This window comes from Vulpes lagopus, chromosome 5 (genome assembly GCF_018345385.1).
Source record: "Vulpes lagopus strain Blue_001 chromosome 5, ASM1834538v1, whole genome shotgun sequence".
Classification (NCBI taxonomy): domain Eukaryota; kingdom Metazoa; phylum Chordata; class Mammalia; order Carnivora; family Canidae; genus Vulpes; species Vulpes lagopus.
The window spans coordinates 132,006,295-132,026,188 of NC_054828.1; positions in this window are offsets into that span (position 1 = coordinate 132,006,295).

Genomic DNA, 19,894 nt, shown 5'->3' on the forward strand with positions numbered 1-19,894 from the left:
CCAATTTGTGGAGCTGATGGACCACACTGGCAGGCAGCTGGCATGGGACGGATGGAAGGACAGGAAAAAGTGCCCTGGCCACTTGCCCTCTACCTCTGCCTTGAAGGGACCAGAGCTATGTGATAGGGACAGCAGTGGGCTTGGAGTCACGGGGACCCAGATTTGAACCCTTGATGACCGAACACCCCTGGGACAAGTATGCTTTTTCACCCATCATTCATTCTTCAGCTAACACCACTCAGACTTGTGGGAGCTGAGGCATGAATGAGTCTGGGGCTCCCCCTTGAAGTCTTGAGCAATCCCTCCATCCTCTGAGTGCCAGCGTCTCGTCCTGGAGATGGAGAGTAACAGCAGTTCAGAGGATGATGCAGGAAGTCCCTGAATAGCGCTGGGCACACCGTGGGCACTCGCTAATGGTTATTGAGCGAAGGAGTGAAAGCCTCTCCTCTGAGAGTCTTCCGCAGTTAAAAAAGAAATCCAGTTATTTTATGGATTCTGGAAATCTGGTAATGATCCCAATACACAGAAATTGTATTTTATTCTTCATTCTGCTCTCTACCTGCTGGTCCGCATACGGAGAACGACCCCTAAGAATTGTAAATTCCTTTGCAAAGCTTTCAGTCTGGAAATTCTAATCTGAAGGGGGGCTGTGAACATATTACATTACTGTTTGCGGGCACTGAAAACATAGGTCCTGTGTGTCCTGTTTGGCATGTCCGTGGTGGTTTCTTGGCACAGATGCGTCCCCAGCACTGGGAGTTCAGTGTGGCTGGAATTGAATCCTAACCTGGTGCCAACCCTCTGCTCCTCATTATTAGCAGCCCCGTCAGAGGCTGTCAACGCTCACAAAGATATGTGGTCAGGGAAAAGCTCCTTTTCATTTAGAGAAAATTCCTTCAAGACTTTTCTCAAATTGTTTCTTTCCCGAGTGGCTAGAATGTGGTTATTCATTTAAATATTTACCGTGGGGAAAATCCCCCACCAACTGCAGGATCTCATGTGCTGTGGGATCTGAGACTCACGCAGTCTCCTCTACAGTTTGGAATTACCTTTGAAAACCCTCGCAAAATGGGAAGCTGATGAAGCATCCATCTTTGACAGATCGGGAGAACAAAGCCAGGTGTTTGGAAGGGAGCCACGGCTGATAGTTAGCAAGGACTGATGGTTTTCCTGCGCCAGGCACCAAGCTCTAGGTGCTCCCATATTATCTCATTGAATCTAAGCAACCCCCCGAGGTAGGAACCACCTTGCACTGGACACATGAGGAAACTGGGTTGTCAAGGGATTGTGCATGGTCCGCTGTATGGTCCATGGTCCACTCCAGCGAATCAGTGGGGAGGCCAGATCTGCTTGATTCCGAGGCTCCCGCTTTTAACCATTCCCTGCTCTATTGCTGTGAATGATACCACACTGGGGGAAAATGCTTGGCTTTTATTATTTATGTGCTTTTTCAGCGTAGGTAGTAGTAAACTCAGAGAGGCCTTTTTGGAGGAAATGGGAAGAAAATGTGTGCACATTTGAAGCTTTTAGGTGTTAGAAATTAGGGGTAGGGACGAGCCCGTGAAAGCTTTCAAGTCACACAGCGGTGGCAGCGGTTGTGCCATAGTTAGGTCAGCACAGCATGTCCTGCGTACTTTCCTTTTCAGCTCCAGGTAGGAGCACAGTGGAGAGAGGCTGGGAAGTGCCAATGATCCTGGCCTGCTGTGGGCATGGGCCCTGGCTGACGCCCACAGGCTGGGCCCCATGAGAACAACGGGTCAGGTACTGGAGGTGTGGAAGCTCCCTGGCTCGGCCGGGTGCAGGGAAATGGTGAGAGGTTGGGAGTGGTGATTTTGGTTTTGTACTGCTCCTTTTCCCTGATTCCTTCCGCCTTCCTATAAACCAATAAATAGAATAAACTCTTTAAGACTTAATTACAAAAGCAATACATACCTTTATTGTATGTTTAGGAAACAGAGGCAAGCCAAGAGAAGAAAATAGAAACAACCCATGATACTGCCTCCCAGAAGTCAGCAGTAACCACTACCAACCTTCTGGTGTTGGGGCCTCCAGTCACCTTGTATGCACTTATGGATTTGCACGTCTGTCCCTCAAAACACACGCATGCATACACACACACCCAGGCAAACACATTTGGAATATGCAGAAATAGGAAAAAATAGGTATTCTTCTCTTACAGTGTTGTTTTCGTTCATGTATATTTCCTTCGTGTCACATAATCAGCTTTGCACAATCTTGTGTGCGTTTGGCGCACATTGGCCGCTCTGCCAAGTGGACTAGCCAGGGCACAGGTGTTCAGGTGCCCTCCCTTGACCTGAACATGCACCTCCGGCTTCTTGCTCTTTCCTGGTCCTTTGCTACTCCACTGGGTGGCAGCCAGGCAGCTGGCTCGTGCAAGGCGGGGTGTTCAGGGCAGCAAAGGCACCACGGGACAGGTCTCTGGGAATTCGTGCTGACCCAGCTCTGTGAGGGTGGGACATTTCACGGGCAGGAGGTCTGTCTTGGGGTGGGGGTGGTGAGCAAGTGTGGGTGGTCCAGGTGGCAGGCAGGCCCAGGGGCAGGGGGGCAGGCATGGCTGGGGGCACTGAGTAGGCAGGTCCAAGCGCAGTCCCAGGGAAAGCTCAGGCAAAAAGCCAGGGTGGGCTTCGTCTTAGCTCAGCTGCTCAAACAGAAAGGCCAGACGGGGTATGAACAACACGTATGAATTTCTCACAGTCCCAGAGGCTGGAAGTCCAGCCAGGTTTAGACTCGGTATGTGGCGAGGACCCTCTCCCTGGCTCGCAGGCGGCCAGCTCCTCCCTTGTCCTTGCATAGAGGAGGGAGCTCTGGTCTTCCTCCTCTCAGGGTCACTGGTCCCACCATGGGCCCCATCCCTGTGACCCCATCCATACTCAAAGGCCACAGCTCCTAACACTAGTACCTGGGGGGGGGGGCACAGACATACTGTCCACGATAAACCCAAACCAGAGGACACCTTGACTTCTACACTGTGGACTTTTGGACATTTCATGTTCCGACATTAACATTAGCTCTGGGGCCTTGAGCAGCTGAACTGACTGTGTCTCGCTGCCTCATTCCATGAATGGGACAGTGATTTATGTGGAACTACACATATTCATGGGTTAGAATGATTAAATTTGTAGTTAAATTTTTTATCAAAAAGCACCTAATAACGGGCTTTATATATTAAAGGCTATACACTGTGTAGTATCCTGTGGGACACCCGTAGGTTTCCTGGACATGGCTGGGCTGGAAAGCAGGGGAGCGGTCCAGTGACTTGCCCACGGCCACAGCTGTGGCTGCGAGACTGGAGTCTGCATCTCCTGGACCCCTTACTTGGGGGGTCCTGCCTCCCACCTTCAGATATGTGACATTTTGTGGCATCCTTTGTTCACAAAAGCCCCTGACTGATCAAAGCCCTGTTCTTGTTCATGCTTCATGGGGATTAGTGCCTGATTAGTGTTTCCCTAGTGAGATGCCTTCCGTTTGCTGGAAGTACCCACAGGTTCTTTTTAGGTTTTCAGGAATCCCTAATAGAAAACCAGATACCTGGGAAGTGGGGTTGGCTGGTAGCGTAGCAGAGATGAACTCGAATGGGACGTGGGTGGTGGAGTGCGTCCCAGTCTTTGCTCACTTAACTCGGTGACTACTTGTGACCCCAGGAAAGTCATTTAACAGAGTCTCAGTTTCTTAATTTGTCACATGGGGGCATTGGTGCTTATTCTGAGGGGAATGCAAGAGTCAGACAGTATCACAGATGGAAAGAACTTGCCCAGGTACTTCTCACCTCACAGATGGTCAATAAAGCTTGTTCCCTTCCTGAACGCTCTTTCCCTGTTGGCTGATGTTGTCTAAGGCTGAATGTTTGGACTGAGTGCCTGAGTGTCCCCTCCAGCTCTTGGCTGTTGTCCTGGCCTCTCTGCTGGAGACAGATCTGGCCAGGCCTGACTAAGCCAGCCTCCTGCCCTCCACGATCCTATCCGTGAGATCCATGGGTCCTTCTCAGACCTGCCATGGGGACCTTCTGGAGGGTGTTGGCTCCGGAATGTGAGACCCCACCTTTGGCATGTGTTAGCCTTATGTGAGTTTGAATGGATTCCTTGGTGGTCAGCTGTCCTCAGATTTAGGGCTGGAATCTGGCAGATGGTGCCCGGGGTTTTGCAGCAGTATCCTTCATTCCTGTTCCTAAAGCACTTGTGTGTTTGTGGGGCTGAGCATTGGTTGAAACTCAGCCACTTATGCTACCAAAGTGGATTTTAGTGTCACATCTAGGCATAGATGCCTGGATCATGAGGCTGTAGGGAAGGTGGCTGGGTTCCACAGGCAGCATCTGGTTTTCCCAAGGCCTACCAAGGTGGGGGGATGAGGTGTGTTTGATCCCACGCCTTTCCTGTATGATTGCACAGGATCAGAAGTTCCTGTCTGATTGCACAGAATCGGAGGCTCCTGTCTGCACAGACTTGGACGTTCCTATCTGATTGCACAGAATCCAAGATTCCCATCTGATTGCACACAATTGGAGCTTCCTGTCTGATTGCACAGAATTGGAGATCCCTATTTGATTGCACACAATCAGAGGTTCCTAAGTGACGGCACACAATCGGAGGTTCCTGTCTGATTGCACGCAGTTAGAGGGCCCTCTCTGATTGCACAGAATCGGAGATTCCTAACTGCACAGAATCCAAGATTCCTGTCTGATTGTACACAGTCAGAGGCTCCTAACTGGTTGCACACAAGCAGGGGCTCCTATCTGATCGCACGGTTAGAGCTTCCTGTCTGACTGCATACACTCAGGGATCTTTGACGTCAGAAGGGTCCGTAGAGATCACACCTTGCAGCCCCATCATTCGGGAGAGGCAGAGGCGGGGGCTCGGGATCCTCAGTCACGTCCTTGAGATGCTTTGCTAGCTGGTGACAGCGGAGCCAGCAGTGAACCCGGACCTCTAGGTGTTTGATCCAGTGCGTTTCAGATCACCACAGGGAGACTTTAAAGTGTGGCTCTCCGGGGGCCGGGGGGGACCAGCCTTTGACTAGTGCCCGCTCGGGGTTAGTAGTTCACGTGTACCTCACACAAGCTGTGTTTCGCGGGAGAGCAGAGGACTGAGCCATTTCCTTCAAGCCACATAATTGAATCCAGGGCTGAGCTCAAAGTGCCTCTCTGGAGTCCTGTCAGCTGTCGCCTGACCTCCCGCCCCTGAGCTCACCTCCCAGCAGCCCTGCGGGGTTGGCATCGTCACCACCATCTCAGGAGGGGCGAACAGGCCCCGAGAAGTTGACAACCTGCCCAAGCTCACAGCACGGACACTCCGTGGCCAGGTCCGGAAGGTCTCCAGTCCTTTGTCTGTCCCCGAGTCACCCTGTACAAAGACATCTCTGACACATTCGCCCTCCTTGCCGAGGACCCGTGCCCTCCGGAGGAGCTGACCACGCAGAATAATCTCCCGGGCTGCACAACCCCGCGTCGTCTACAGGACAGCTCTGTCCCGGGAAGCGTGGGCGGAGGAGCCCGTCCACCTCTTCTTCCCCTGCCGCAGCCAGGTCAGCTCGGGCCGCGGTGCAGAGAACCTTGCTCCCCAGGAAGTCCCAGGGCCACCAGTCAGGGGCCAGGTCTCCCAGCGTGGCCGTCCCGGCGCACCTTTGCTCGGGGTCTCAGGTGGTGGCTGTCCACGCGACCCGACAGCTGCTCACATCTAGCCCCTTAGCCAGCACCTTGTCTCCTGACCGCAGCCACGCAAGCGCAGAAGCTTCTCTAACAGCAATGTTGACAAGCGAGCGGCTTTTACGTAGATTCACTTAGTCGTCTAAAGAAATAGAGATGTAATGCATTTTTTGAAAAGCCTAATTTCTGACCCAACCATCCCCCTTTAAATACTTTATTACTTTTTAAAATTGCTTTACATGTCCTCAAGACAAATTATCCCTGCAGTGACAAATGGCTTGCTTGTCCTGGGATCCAATTGTCCTCATAGTTAACTAATGTAAGGGTTTGGGTTTAATATGAAAAAAGTCTTGGAAAAATGTGTTTTCCTCTGACCCAGTTACTCCGTACTCTCCCACATTGCATTAGTGGGTGTCACCGTTACGGGACACGCACTGGCCCCGGGGCCCCTGCACCCTCCTCCCTCCTGGATGGCTGTTGCTGAGCGCAGGGCCCCGCCGAGAGCAGACGCCAACCCGGGGAAATGGCACAGAAAACCATCTGACATAGAGTGTCTCTCCGGAGGACTTCTTTAGGAAAAGATAAAAGCCACTTCAGAGATGATTTCCACCCTCCTTTAAGTTGATTTAACCCAAATCTGGCTTGTCCTCCCCACAGGCGCTGGGGGCGGACCCCGGCCTGCAGGCGCTCCCACCTCCGCTCTGCCTCTCGCGGGGCCTCGCTGGCCTCTCCCCTCCCTGCTGCACCTTCTCACTCATTATGTTCCTTCCTAAAAGGAGATGTGAAGAAAAGAGTTTATTTTTCCCCAGACAGGCCGAACGAAAGAATGCGACGGATCAAAGCCGTGGATCTAACTGATGCCTTTCAACCACTCATCCGTGTTTTGGCCCATTTAAATATTTTAGCCAATAAATGTCAAGCCAATAAAGCTACCTGGTCTGAGGGTGCTTGTAATTATTCGTAAGAAGATAATTCAATGATCTGGATATTCTCCGCGATGTCCTCCGCGAAGCGCACGCACACACGCGCACACTCACGTGCGCACACACGGACGCGGTGCCCCGGGTCGTCGGTCTCTGCAAGGCGAGGAAGGTGAACAGGAGCTCCGGGCTGGCCGGCCTGGAGGCGGGGGACGTGACGGCTGGCCAGCCACCTGCGCGGCCTCCTCACGCACGTCCCCAGCAAGGACAGCGGTGAGCCGGTGGGGGGGCTGGTGTCGCCGGCTGCCCCGCGTGTTCCCTCTCCTCTTGGGCTATAGGCTCCCGGAGGCTGGGCCATCTCCCGTTACTCGTCCTGCCCCCAAAACCAACCGTAGCGTTGGGCACAGTGGAGACACTCAGACTTTTTGGGGCTTCATGCTTTATTCGTGGTGGAACGTTCTTGTTCCCCTCCGCTCTGCGGTGTGTCCTCAGGCCGGCTCTGGGCTGCGGGGCCGGGGCCGGGCTGCACCTGTCTGGCGCCCTCCTTGCCCTCCAGGGGCGGGGTGGTGCCCGTTGGGAGGAGCAGGGGGGCAGCTGTCCTCTCAGCTCCCTGCCAGCCAGGCTGGCCCTGGGAAGGCCTGCATCCGGGTAACCACCCCCCATTGCCCCTGGGCCTGGGACACCGTTATCGTATTTCGCGTCCTCTGGCCCTATATCCCTGTAACCCACACTGTTATAAGCGGTGCCTTTGATAAGCTCCTTTTAATCTCCCCTTTAGAATGTGCCAGTCATTTCTTGCTGGGATCCCGACCAATACAATTAAGACTGTTCCGGCTATTGTTGTTTGCTTTTTTTAGAAGATGCTTATTTTTATTCCTTTGAGAAGATAGATCTAGGACGTTAGTGAGGGAATAGCGTTCTCTACTGGGTGGCCAGATTTGCCAGATAACGCAGCCAGTTCCTTCCGTGTCTGAAACCCCAAAGCCTGTGGTCCTGGGGCCTCTCTGCCTGGTGCTGAGGATGTGCCGGGCACGGTGGGTGACGTGAGAAGGCGGGCAGGGTTGCTGCCTCGGGGAGGCCGATGCTCCAGAGCAGAGCACAAGCCTGTACGTCTGTGCTTCTGTGGATTGTCCTGCACCCCCGTTGGGTCCTCTGTGCTGCTGTCAACTGGCCAAGCCCGTCTTCCTTTCTAGATTGGGAGCTTCTCATGGGCAGACTTGGGTTTTAGTCCTTTTTGCTCTCCCCGTGGCGACGGAAGAGGCTGGCTTCTGAATTCGCATTCAAGAATATTTGTGGGATGCGGGGTTGAGGGATGCCAACACCAAATTTTACTTCTTTCAGATCCTGGACAGACCCCACAGGACTGCAGTCGTGACTCACCTGCCTGGGACCGCAGGTCTTAGGGGCCCAGGTGTAGTCTGCCTGGGGCGGAAATGACAGGGTGTAACTTCCCTGAAACCAGTTCAGCATAAACTGCCATACAGGGGGTAACAAAGTAAAATGCTAGTTACCGCCTTTAAACATCCCAGAGAAACTAAACCATTAACAGTGGAAGGTTCTCAAACATGTGAAGATCTCCCAAGTATGTCATGTTTGTCGAGCCGTATGTTGAAATGTGAGCACCGGGCCTGTTCCATTCTATTAAAAGGAAAGCAACTGTGTAAATGTTCATAAACCTCTCCCATTGTTTGTGATCATGGGTGATGCAGTTTATCTTTTCCGTTTTAGATACCTCAGATCTATATATGATTACCCCTAAAATAATCCACCGTGTTCAGAATCAAAAAGCCTGGCATCTCACATCTTGAAAGCCCCGTATTTCTAATTTGGGATGCTGGGGGAACTACTCTGCTGAGATGGTATTTTAACTTTTAATATCTTTTTCATTGGATGGAAGGATGAGCATTTTTGGATCTCTTACTCATTAATTAGTAGTATTTCACTCCTATTGAGGAAAAAAAAGGTGTGCACACATTCTCATTTGGAAAATGCATGCCAACAATTTATGAACTGGAAGTAGAACAAACAACTGAGAAAAGTGAAGGCAAAGGAAAAGGGAGTTGAAGAGTAAAAAGTCACATGGCAACAACATCACCACCCTCACCACGACAACCATGAGCATCATCATCACCACCATCATCATCACCATAACCATCACCACCCTCACCATGACAACCATGAGCAGCACACCATCACTATCACCATGACAACCCTGAGCATCATGGGCCTGAGCATCAGCTTGGCCAATGGGACAAAGCACCTTGATGTCCACAGATGCTTGAAAAGGTGCGTGTCTGCCTCTGGACCTCTGTCACTGCCCCGTGAACATGCCGGAGTAGCCTGCTGGGGGGTGCGGAGTCCCCCGGCTGGGCTGTCTGAGACCAGCCAGGTCCAGGCGGTGATGCCCAGAGCCTGGGCAAGTCCAGCCGAGACCAGCAGAGCTGCCCCACAGACAGACATGGTGAGCACTAATCCGTCATTGTCGTTCAGACCTCTGAGTTTGGGTGGTTTGTTACGCAGCGGCGTGAAGGCCGTGGATAACCGATACGGCATGTCCGGAGCTGAAAATGCCCTCCTCCCTGCGCCCCGTCCGGTTTAGCCCTGCTTTTGCCCACTTCTTATGGCCTGAGGCTTGTATGACTCCCTCCAGCTCTAGCGGAATTGTTTCATGAATATACATTTATGGCTGCCCCCTTCTCATCTCCTAAATGCCCCACTTGAGCACCGGCCACAAAACTGGTGGAGTCCAGTGAAAGATGAAAACATGAGGCCCTTTGTTGAGAGCTTATTAAGAATTTCAGCCTTAACCCCGTGACTGCTCAGGCCTTGCAGCCGTGTGGCCGGCCCTGGTTCCACTCCCGCATTTCTCAGTGTCCCCAAGGAGGCACACTCCTTCCGGGGGACGTTCTAGGTGACACCACAGAGGTAATGCTTCTAAGACGGGCGTCTACACTGGGGTTATTTCCAGGTTATTTCCCAGGGACATGACACACCCGATCCATTTCCCAAAGGTACAGTTCATCACACGCACATCCCGCCGTGTGCGTCGGCACCGGGATTACGAATTTTGTTGCAAATACATTTTTATTTACACAAATACCAATGCTCCTTGTGTGCGGAGTCTATCCCTCCCTCCCTCTCTCTCTCTCCCAAGTGCTTATTATGTGCCTGGCACTGTGCTAGCTGCTCCGGGGGCTCAGTCGGGCACCTATCCTACGTGACTAGTACAAATGCAAAGTTGAAAATGTGAGCACCTTATGAAAGGTGTGAGGTTATAGGAACTTGGAGAAGAAAGACGTCAGTGCACTGGGCTGGGGACGGAGAGGACGTCACGGCGGAGCTCCTGGAATGGGCCCGGCGACGCTCCCCGGGCTCTGCCTCCGTCGCCGTCTCCAAGACGACTCCCCCATCACCACTGTCCTGTTGTAAATTCCTAGCGCGTGAGACCGTCAACCGCAGGGCCCGGTATACGGGGCGACAGAGAGGAAAAGGCAGAGCGATCCCTGCTGAAGTGACCTTCGTGTGAATACTTCTGAAACCCTCCTAGTGAAGCATATCAGAGCCCTACCTGCGGATGTCCTCGCTGTTTCATTTCCCAGAGACTGTCACCCTGTTGATATCTGGGGTGTATTAAAGGATGTCGTTGGCGCAGCTGCTAATTTTCCAGGTGTTGGCATCCTGGAAGACACGAAGCTTTGTGATAGTCTCAGGTGTGGTTTATTTGCACCACTGAGCACCTGAACTTGTCAGATCCCTATGCCGGTCGGCATTCCCCGGCTCGCCTAAGTGTCAGAAAAGCCAGGAAGTCTGAGGGGGACAGGCTGTCCTTGCACCTCCCCTGCAGCCCCTCCAGGCTCTGCTCACCTCTGCTGGGCGTCCTTCTTCATCGGGATCCGCCACGAGGCAGCAGGACGGCCACGGGCCGGCAAACGCCACTCGGGCGGGGGCCACTTTCCCCTCCAGTTCTGGCCCCAGGGAGGCTCTTCTTCGCCTGATTCGGGCGGCGTGTGGCCTGGGGTGGGTGCAGGGCTGCAGCGTCGTGCGTCAAGGGAGACTGCGCCTGGACAAAACGAGCGGGGCAGGACCATCCTAGACCAGGGAGGGGGCGTTCCCCAGAGGAAGGACTTTGGACAGACAGCACAGCCACACTCCTTGGAGCAGAAGGGATCCCCTTCTAAAATAAGGAGTTTAGAAAGAGAGGAGGGGTCTGAGGAGTGGGCCCCGCATTTCAGGATTTGTCAGGACCTTAGAAGCAGAGGGAGGAGGCTTATTTGGTCTGGAGTCAGGGGTTTTCACAGTTACTCATCCCCAGTGTTTGGTGGCAGCGATCAGCCGATCCCTGGCCGTGGGTGTGGGACGCGAGCCTGGCCAGGCCGAGCGTGTGGTCCTGGCCCTGAAAGCTACGGAAAGATCAGTAGGGCAACGGGTGACTCGGGGTGTGACTGGCGGTGGGGTCTGGGCTGCGCTCCGTGGGCGCCGTGGAGGTGGGGGGGCTTGAGCAGACGGTGGGACCGCGGGGCTGCGTGGGGCGGGGCTGCCGAGTGCTGTGTCCCCCCGACAGTGGCCTTCTCCCAGGGTGCTCCGAGCCACCCGCGGACGGGGGTGCCCAGGGGCTCCGGGTTCTGCTGTGTCCTTTGGTGCTGTGCTTCAGTACGATGCTGGTGGAGTCGGGGGACGCTGTCCTCAGCATGGTCACATGCCTGCTCTGTGAGCATCACTGCCGAGTGCACCCCTGCCCAGGAAGGGGAGGGCCCGGGGTCCCCAAGGTGAGTCCTGGGGGAAGGGGAGGGCCCAGGGGTCCATGGAGAGCCCTGGGGGGAGGGGAGGGCCCAGGGGGTCCACAGGGAGCCCTGGGGGAAGGGGAGGGCCCAGGGGGTCCCCACGGCGAGCCCTGGGGGAAGGGGAGGGCCCAGGCGGCCCATGGGGAACCCTAGGGGAAGGGGAGGGCCCAGGGGTCCCCAAGGTGAGCCCTAGGGGAAGGGGTGGGCCCAGGGGGTCCCCAAGGTGAGCCCTGGAGGAAGGGGAGGGCCCAGGGGGTCCCCAAGGTGAGCCCTGGGGGAAGGGGAGGGCCCAGGGGGTCCACGGCGAGCCCTGGCGACTGAGACCCACGCTTGCACAGTCTCATTTCCTCAAGCAGTGTCTCTGGCTGACCCCACTGGGGGTGACACGCGGCTGGAGAGCGCAGACGGGTGTGCACGAACGTGTGTGCATGTGTGAGTGTGAGGAGAGATGGTTTCTCTTCTGGGAGCGAGACCTGAGCTGAAATCTAGAGCCGCCCAGGCGCCCCGAGAGCCTCCACGGGGAAGGCAATGTGGTCACCGAGTGTCAGGGAGGGCGACCGCGGCTGTGACACGCAGGCTGGTGGTCACATGCCTGCAGGGGCGGGAGGACGTTTTGCTGAGACTGCCCCTGGCGGGAGGCGTGCGGGGCACAGGTCCCGGCCTCGGGAGGTGTCGACGGGAGCCCGCGCGTGGGCGTCGTGCAGCCTGGCTTCTTGGTGCCTCCCGGGCGCGGCCGTGGGACGTGGGCAAATTCACAGGCCCGTGTGCGCCTCCCAGGGGAGAGACTGCAGCAGATCCCGTGGTTTGAGCCCCATCGGAGGGGTCGGGTTCCATCCGCTCGGTGTCCCCACGTGTGCGCCACGGGCGGGCCGCCGCAGGAAGGTGCAACACGCGGTCGGCAGCTGGCAGGAGGGTTTCTAGGACGCCCAGGGTTGTCGGAGCAGAGCAACAGCGGCACGCGTGACCCGCAGTCCTTTTCAGACCGGCCACGAAACAGCTCTTGTCACGCTCCTGAGCCCAGGGGCCTCCTGCCAGCGGGGACAGGGCTCTCAGGTCACAGCCGTGTGGCCTCAGCAGCTGGCGGCCTCCTGGGACTCAGTTTCCTCCCGTGCAGGATCCAAGCACGACCTTGCAGATGCTTTGCAGCCCGCCCACCGTGCTGTGCCCGCCCGGCTTCCTTCGCCCACGGGACGCACCTGTGGGGGCGTGATCCAGGCCTCGTCTCTGGACCAGTGATCCTCGTCCTCACCCCGGAGGAAGCGCAGAGCGTGCAGGGGCCGCGGGAACATGCTCGGACTCAAGACTGGGGGGAAAGCAGGGGCCACGTGTGTGTCCACCAGGAGGCCGTCTTCGTGAAAGTCCAGCCGGCCGCACCTGCAGGGGGAGCCCCGAGGGCGGCGAGCTCGGCGCCTGCCCGCTGCTCCTTCGTCGTCGTCCCCGCTCTGTCCCTTTCTATCATGATGACGCCTTATACGGAGCAGGCAGTCACTTTGTTCGTCCTGCACCTTTCAGGTCTTGGCGTCTCGGGGGCGTAATGAGGAGGAGCCCTGCTGCGGGCTAGGAATCGGCACCCAAGACCAGCTCCGGGTCACCCCGGGGCTGATGTTCATTCCCTGGGGAGATAAAACCTCTTCCGGGACCTTCGTGAGCGGACCGCAGCCTCCCTGGCTGGCCCTCCCTGGCCGCGTCCCTACGCGTAGTGCCGAGAGCCCCGGCTGGCGCCCCTGAGCCGCTGCACCTGCAGATCGCGGCCGCCACCCCCCCGCCCCGCAGCCCGCATCTCCCCCCGCCCCCACCTCTCCCTCCCGAGGCCCCCGACAGAGGCCATCTCTGGTCTCAATTCTGACTAAAGCAGTGAAATAAAAGGCGGCAGACGCGCCGCCGTGTGCCATAGCCCATCAAACGTCCTGTTTGATGTAAAAGGCAGCCTTGCTTTGATGGTCCCTGCAGCCTGCCCCGCGGAGGCCGTGACGTCAGGGCCCACCCCCCGCCCGTCTGCCTTCCCCGGCGCCGGCGCAAAGCCTGCGCGCAGTAGATGCTCAGTAAAATGTGAGCGGGACACGCTCTGAAACACAATGGGAGCCACCCGGAGCTACTATCGTTTAGCTCATGTGTTGCCCACTCTATGAGCTTCGTGTTAGGGGGAGACTGCAGGTACGCTCAAGAGGAGGGAAAGCAGCCCCCGTTCGCTCAGCTCCGTCACTGCCTCCAACCAGTACCGACCTCCCATCAGCCTGATGCCGTCCACCTGCCACTGTCTTTCTTTTGCAAGACTGTTTCTGTGCCCGACGCGGGTCCAGCGTTGCACCCGTAAGTACTTCGATGTAGGTCTGTACACCATAAGGGTTTTTTTTTTTTAAGATTTTATTTATTTATTCATGAGAGACACACAGAGAGGCGGAGACCCAGGCAGAGGGAGAAGCAGGCTCCCTGCAGGGAGCCCAACGTGGGACTCGATCCCAGGACCCTGGGGTCACGACCGGAGCCAAAGGCAGACGCTCAACCACTGAGCCACCCGGGGCCCCAAGGGTTTTTCCAGCATAGCCGTGTGACGACGCCTACCCCGCTGTCCCTGCCAATTCCGTATTTATGAAGATACGCGGGCTCGAAGGAGAGGAGACCGTGCAGGCAGGGACCAGGCCACCGTGAGGGTGGCAGTTGGGTCAGCGGGGTGTCACGTGGCCCCCGCGCCGCTGCCCGCTCCGGGGGCGGCTTTACTTAACCTCTTGAAATTCTGGGCCTCGGGCCCCCGACTTTGAACGTGAGCGGAGTGGTGCGCTCGGCTGAAGGACGGGGAGCGAGGCGGCGCTGAAGCACGTAGGGAGGTTGGGTCGGCGTTCTCGGCAGCGGGCAGGGGTCCCCTCGGACGCTGGGCTGCGGGCGCACCTGCTGGGAGCGCCGGCCCTGTCCTGGGCTGAGGAGCCACCGAGTGGGGCGGGGTCTGGATCAGGGACGGGCGGCGGCGGCGCTGGGGCCCCTGGAGGAGACGGCTCACAGCCCCGCTCACAGCCGCGCTCCCCATCTATTCCCGCATCCACCAGCCCTGACTGAGGCATCGCTATGGCAACGGAGGGAGGACCGGCCGCGTCCACGGATGAAGCGTGTAAGGCCCCGTAAACAGAGTGACAAGGGACCTCTCCAGCGCCCGCCTCGCGGAGCATCCGTTGTTCAGAGACGTGCCTGCGATCGCTCCTTCGCCTTCAAGGGTGTCACTGGCCCAGAACGCGAGGGAGGGGGGTCCAGGGAGGCTCAGAGGACCGGAGGGGAGGAGCTTGGAGGCCGCACACACGCCCCGCTTCCCACACGCCGGGGCTCAGGAGGCCGGGGCTGTGCTGGGGGCCCACGCGCCTCGGGTGTGCAGGGTGCTGGCCTAGGGCGCTCCCCGCGGTGGCCGCGGTGCCAGCAGCGATGGTGGTGACGACCGTGCGCTCAATTCTGCTCTTGAACCTGTGCTGCACCCTGAGCGGGCGGCGGGCGGCGTCCCGTGCAGCCTGCGGGCGGGCTCACCCCACACCCCACCCCGTGCCCTCCCAGCTGGGCCCCATGCTGGGCACTTGGCCTTCCCACGGCTGCCTGCGGAGAGGGCTGCTGTGCCTCAGTGTGCACATACGCACATGCATGCACGTGGGCGCACACACACACATGCCCCCCATGCCCATATACACACGTATGCTCATGGGTGCACACTCCACACATGCACAAACCCCCTCACACACGCCTGTGCACACATAGGCATGCACACACACATACACACACCCCACAGATGCACACCCCCCACATGTGCACACACATAGACGTGCACACACACATACACACACCCTCACATGCACACATATACACCAGCACATGCACACACACATGCATACACATGCACACATAGATACAGACATTGCACACACGTGCACACATACCCCACATGCATGCACATGTACACACCCCACAATGCACACATGAACACATACACCCTCCACATCCACACATGCACACATCCATGCATGTATACATCTCACACATATACACATATGCACACACACCACATCCATGAACACACACTCCACACCATACACACAGGCACACACAGAAGCATACACACCACATGCACATATATATACACATATACACTACACACATATATACCTCATGCATGCACACACACATACACATGCGTGCACACACACACCCTATATGACACTGTACATGCCACATACACACACCACACACACCCTATAGACACAGACCGTACACACTCACGTACCCACATACACACATATACGTACACCCCCTGCACAGCCACACACGTGCACACACACACAGACTAGCACATACACACGTGCTCATATTTAATTCACATAGGCATTTACTCACCGGATATTGAGTGAATACCTACTGTGTGATACTGTTCCAAGCTCTGAGGACACAGCCGTGGAAAAAGCACCAAAAGCCCTTGCCCGTGGGACTCGCGTTCTGCTTTACGTAACCCGGTTTATTCATCCTGCTCGGCAAATCTAGCTTCATCGAGGTTTCTGGTTTTCACTGAGAAACTGGGGCATTTGCACTGGACAAGGTGGCAGGCAGCCTGCGACGCTGCGATCCTCACTGTTCCCCAGAGCTTCTGGAGGCCGTGGGCGGGGGGCCGTGGGCTGCCTGTGTAATGACTCGGGGCCCAGCCAGCTCTGGGGACAGCGCCGTCCCCGGGGGGCTTCCCCTTCTGTTATCCGAGGATCTTCCCGCCTCCTGGTGCATATCCCGTATTCCCTCCGTACGTGCACCATCGGGGCTCCAGAAAGATCGAGACTCCCCCAAGGTGGTGGAGCTAAGTGGACGACGGAAGCCAAGCTGACTCCACATGCAGTGCTCCTCACGCATCGGGGCGAACACTGACTGCTACACGTCACGTCCAGGACCCTTCTGCCCCTTTCAGGGCCCTCAGACTCCTCAGCTGGCTTCCGTCCGCCTGAGCCACCCCAAGCCGGAGCACGTGACCTCCCTCCAAGGCAGAAGGAGGAAGGAGGGAAACGCCGTTGGCCAGGCTCCCCGAGCACCTGCGGGCCTCGCTCCTGGCTGCCCACAGCGTGGCTCTGACCTCCAGGGACAGCAGGACCCCCCGGGCATCCTTTCATGTGCTCACGGCCGGTGTATGGTCTCTTATTTGGAGAGACGTTTATTCCAAATCTTTGCTTATCTTTTCATTTGGGTTATTTATGTTTTGTTGTTGAATTGTGGGTGCTCTTTATATGCTCTGGGCCCTAGATCCTTATCAGAAGTGTGATTTACAGATATCTCCTCCTACCCTGCAGCTCATCTTTCCAGTCTTTCAAGGTGTCTTTTGAAGCACGTGAGTTTTTAGTCCTGATGGAGTCTAATTATCTGTTTTCCCTTTGGTCGCTTATGCTTTTGGTGTCACAGCCAAGGACTGTGGCCAAATCCAACGTCATGGGAATTTACAGGTCCTGTGCTTTCCTGTAAGAATTTAACGTTTCTGGTTCTTAGGGTTTACACTTAGCTTTTTACTCAATCATTTCACGGGGCTCTTGGTGCCGAGGTGGGGCCACCGACTGCACCCTCTCTGGGCTGCTGTGTTGGCCTCTGCATCATGTGGATCACGTGAACCTGGGATTTCTTCCAAATGAGAAGGTGGATGTGATGCAGCTTTCCGAGACCCCTGGATGGCAGGGTGCCTTCCCAGGCCCCGCGGCCCAAAGCGTCCCCCGGGGCTGCGTTCGTCCCGCGTCGTGCTGCCTCTAGGGTCTCAGTCCTCTGGGCTGCACGGATTGCTGTGCCGAGTGGGGTCCTCGCAGGCCTCGCGCCAGGTCACGGGGCTCCTCTTCCTGCCTCTGGACTCCGCCGTGCTGTCTCCTGTCTGCTCCCTTCTCCTTGCAGGCACAGAGGTCCTTCAAGGCCCGTGCTTTTCAGAGGAGCACGTCTCCTGGCCCCTCCGTGAATGGGCTCGATGACCCTGCCCCGGAAGACCTGACCTAAGCACGACCAGGCCTCGTGCCACCTCTCTGATTTCCAGCACGCTTCCAGGCAGCGCTGCCTCTCTCAGCGTCTCTCTGGGTCTCTGCCGCCCCCACATCTCTCTCTTCCCTCCCACTCCCCCCGCCGACCCTCCCGGCACTGTCCCTGTGCCCCTGTCCCCGCTGGGCATGCCCGGCTGCCCCGCGAGTGTGTCTGTTTCTGGACCGTAAGCTCAGTGTCCTGCATCTCCCGAGCCTCGTGAGGGCCTGGCCCGTCCTAGGTGCTGTGCCTGTGGGTGACGTGTCGAGGAGCCCCGGTGGGGCCTGGGGAGCACGCTGCTGTTTTTGCTCTAAGTCGAGGAGACTCCCGAGGCCGTGCAGGTGTGGGGGAGCCCGTCGGGGGCTTGATGGGGACGCGTTCCTGTTTCCCAAGAGCAGGGCTGTCAGGGGAACTTTGCAGGCGAGGTTTCCAGAAGCATCTGCGGAGCCGCTCCCGCAGCTTCTCCTACCTTGATATCGCTGCCCTGCCGCTGTCTGGGAGCCCTCAGGGCTGTGCGGGCACGAGAGCATCTTCCTCATTCTGATGAATCTGCTTTGGGGCGTTGGGTCCACGTGGGGCTTCTTGTGGAGGATGGGCCCGCGTGGCCCGTCGAGGCCTGTTTCTAATGGTGCTCCCACGTGGGTGCAGCTGGCTCCTGGGGCGGACGGTTCCTTGGCTCTGGCTCCGCTGGGTTCTGTCGGCAGGACTGTGCTGGCAATGAGGCGGCCCGGCGGACAGCCACGTGGGAGGGACGCGCACAGCCCTGACCCTGCCTACTCCCAGGGCCCTGGGTTCTGGGGATCCAGGAAGGTCTTTTGGACCAGCTGGTTACTTGGATTTTTAGTTAAAGAACTGAAACCCTACTCATCCCAGTGAGGGCAGAGGTGGGACCCTCGCAGGACCGGGACCGGGATGGGATGGGGCCGAGGGGGCAGCTGGTGCTCAGCAGCAGACTTTCTCCTGCGAGGCCTGGGCATCCTCCAGGAAGCGTCTCAGGCTTCCTGCTGGTGACGGTGTGCGAGCTGTTGACTGAGGCTTGGAAAAAAGGACACAGGAGCCCAGAACTGTACCCCAGGTGGTGACAGGCTGCTGAGGAAATGAGTGAGCTGTCTCGCTAGAATCCAGCTCTGAACCAAATGCTCCCTGCCGTCCCCCGGCCCCGGGCCTCCTCCTGGGCCCCCTGCCCCCAGCAGCTGCTCACCGTGGACGCTGCCCGCGGGATCTCTGTGGACAAGGACGAGGAGTCTCCGCCAGCAGAGGGCCAGTCAGCTGGTGCTGCCTCTCGACGAAGACCAGGGTGCCACTTTGCAGCACCCCCGAAGACACACTCGAATGTGAGCCCAGAAACTGTGGGACCTGGAGGAGACCTGGAGGCGAGCTCCTTGACATGGGTCTCGGAGATGATATGAAACCAAACACAAAGGCCATCAAAAACAAAGGCCATGGAACACAAATAAACACGTAGGACCGCATCAAACTGAAAAGGTCCCGCTCGGCAAAGGACACAAGCCACCAACGACCGAGAGGAAAACTGCAGTCGGGAGAAAATGTTTGCAAACCGTCTCTCTGAAAAGAGGTTAGTATCCAAAATATCCAAGAAACTCATACAGCTCAATACTACAAAGAACAAAAGCCACCCCACAGACTGAAACAGATTAAAGGCCCCGAACAGACATTTCTCCCAAGAAGACACACGGGCGGCCAACAACTCACGAGAAGATGCTCAGTGTCCCTCGTTGTCAGGGAAAAGCAAGTCAAGACCACGAGGAGGCTCCACCTGACACGGTCGGGACGGGCGGTATCACGGAGGCGCGAGCTCACAGGTGCTGGCGAGGACGTGGGGAAGGGACCCTGGTGCACTGTTGGCGGGAGTGCGAGCCGCTAACCCCGCCTCTGGGTGTTTATCGGGAGGAAATGAAACCATTATCTTGGGGAGATTTTCTGCTACTCAGCCTTAAAAAGGAAGGAATTCCTGAGGCGCCCGGGTGGCTCAGTCGGTTAAGCATCGGACACTTGATTTCAGCTCCGGTCGTGAGCTCAGGGTCCTGGGATTGAGGCCCGCGTCGAGCTCTGTGCTCAGCACAGCTGAGCTTGGGATCTGCTTGGGATTTTCTCTCTCTCCGTCTGCCCCACTCTCTCTCTCTTTCTCTCTCAAATAAATAAATCTTTTTTTATAAAAAAAAGATTTTATTTATTTATTCATGATAGAGAGAGAGAGAGAGAGAGAGAGAGAGGGCAGAGACACAGGCAGAGGGAGAAGCAGGCTCCATGCAGGGAGCCCGATGCAGGACTCCATCCCGAGACCCCAGGGTCACGCCCTGGGCTGAAGGCAGGCGCCAAACCGCTGAGCCACCGAGGGATCCCCCTCAAATAAATAAATCTTAAAAAAAAAAAGAAGGAATTCCTGTCATTTGCTGCAACATGGGTGAAATTGGAGGGCATGATGCTAAGCGGAATAAGCCAGACACACAAAAAAGGCAAATACTGTGTGGTATCACTTACTGACAGAATCTACAAACAAAACAAAAAAAGCTGAA